We start from the raw sequence: 320 nt of genomic DNA, 5'->3' as shown, positions 1-320 counted from the left end.
GGAAATGCAGAGGGGGAACCCAGCCCGCAGCCAGAGCTGCCTCTTCCGCGGTGCTGCTCTTCTTCGCTTCAAGCCAACAAAACCCTGTAGCTGGGGGCAGTGGCCCCAGTGGCCACCCCTCCAGGACGCAGTGTCACGCCGGGAGTGACTGTGGGGTGCTCGGCGGGCCCCTGCCTGTCCCCGCCGCCTTCAAGTTACTGCCCCGGAGCTGGTGAAGTGCTGCCAGAGTAGCCAGGAGGAGAGAGAGGTTTCTGCCCCGTGAGCAGGCCGCAGCCTGGTAGCCCTCTTCGAGGGCAGTGTCATCGCGATGTGCAATGTTT

The sequence above is a fragment of the Buceros rhinoceros genome, unplaced genomic scaffold (assembly GCF_000710305.1).
Source record: "Buceros rhinoceros silvestris isolate BGI_N320 unplaced genomic scaffold, ASM71030v1 scaffold25934, whole genome shotgun sequence".
Lineage (NCBI taxonomy): Eukaryota > Metazoa > Chordata > Aves > Bucerotiformes > Bucerotidae > Buceros > Buceros rhinoceros.
Note: the sequence above shows the minus strand (reverse complement) of the source record.